Genomic DNA, 1,552 nt, shown 5'->3' with positions numbered 1-1,552 from the left:
AAAGGTTAGAGAGGGGCTTTCTCAGAGGGCTTTTTACAGTTTGTCTATTCCCAATTAGCCGTTTAAGTATGCTTAATGAAAGTACTAATTCTTTCATAGGCCGCCCATTCTTAGTATTTGACGTTCCTTATATTGCGGTATCAGGCTTCGCAGCAGGTTGCAAAACATTCATCACCCATGACTGTCCCCAATTGGGCTCAGAAGCTAAATGTCTATCATGACCTCTCTTTTTGAAAGTCCAAGAGCAAGCAAACTCTTCCTCCAGGAGAGGGAGCCAACAGATCACTAAAGACATCATCATTGCTCAAAGAAAACACCGAAAAACAATGGAAGCTTTAATTGGAGTGGAATCTGATAGACAGCACCTGATGCCAAGTCTGCATCTTCTAACACCTGCAGTCACTGCAGCAGCTGAATCCAATGTGTCCAAAAGGGATCTATTCTATTCAATTGCAAATGATCTAGATAAGACTGAGAATAAGATACTGCACGGGACATAGCAGAGTTGGTCAAGTTGAGTGGAGATGAGTTTGCTATTTGGCACAGCTTTTGCATCAATAAAGCAAGTAAAAGGTGTGAAAGATAAAAAAAAGGGTGAAAGTGTGAAAAGTGAATTGGCCAAATTGAGGTGCATATAAAGTTTTTGCTTTCTTTCAATTCACTAATGGGGCTCATTTGAATCAGGTGAATTGAGTTCTGCTTTTGGAAACTGGGTTAAGAAGGGGTGCACCGGTCCTGGAGGTACTGCAATACCAGGTCAATGCGTGGAGTGGACAGAGCAAGATTTTTTCCATCTCCTTGTTCTAAAAATCCATTTAATATATGGTCCCCAGAGAGGGGACGTATCAGATATTAAACTGATAAGAACAGATTTAATTTTTTTTTTTTTCTGTTTATCAGTAGGACTTCAAAATAACAAAGGTGATCGCCTCCCGTTGCCTGGGAACCGTCCAGGCACAAGAGGGCTATGTGTCACCAGAAGGCGCACACACTTCCTCAAGGCCGGCAGACGTGCAATCCCAGGCACCTTCCAGTACCGACCAAGGTAGCGTCCTCCGAAACTACACTTGATCTTAGCCAAAAGGCCGAGAAGCTATAACCCGAATTGGTTACGGCCTTGAGTGGCACCCTGGCCTATACCGGACACATCTTAGGGAGAGGGAGACAAACCCACGCCTACAGAAGACATTTTGTCACCCAAGCCAACCCTTGAAAAGGCTGTTTTGCAGAGCAAAAACAAGAAGAATGATGCTTTTTGCAGCCGCCGCCCACTGCAATTAATCTGAATAACTCCTCCTCCTCCAAGCACCTCCCCTCCCCCTTGCAGTCTTTCCAATTCATGATACAAAAAGACGGACGGACAGGACAGGACAGGACAGGCTGCCTGACTTTCCGTCACTGCCACCCTTTGCCATCCTTGCCCGTAGAAAGCCCTTTCATCATCCCCAAACCCTAATCTTTTCCCTTCCCTTCCCAGCTGCGTCTCACTCCCTTTCATTAGGAAGTGAGCGCAGCCTTTTCTCCGTTCTGCACATGCGCGACGTTAAACACA

At 45.4% G+C, this 1,552-nt stretch overlaps 1 pseudogene; it reads right to left on the bottom strand.

The window, feature by feature from the left end:
• Positions 1-719: 719 nt before the first annotated feature.
• Positions 720-926, bottom strand: LOC142267233 (U2 spliceosomal RNA; annotated as a pseudogene).
• Between the last annotated feature and the right edge of the window lie 626 nt (positions 927-1,552).

This window comes from Anomaloglossus baeobatrachus, unplaced genomic scaffold (genome assembly GCF_048569485.1).
Source record: "Anomaloglossus baeobatrachus isolate aAnoBae1 unplaced genomic scaffold, aAnoBae1.hap1 Scaffold_294, whole genome shotgun sequence".
NCBI lineage: Eukaryota > Metazoa > Chordata > Amphibia > Anura > Aromobatidae > Anomaloglossus > Anomaloglossus baeobatrachus.
The sequence above is the reverse complement of the archived record's forward strand: the minus strand, read 5'-3'. Positions and strand labels throughout refer to the sequence as shown.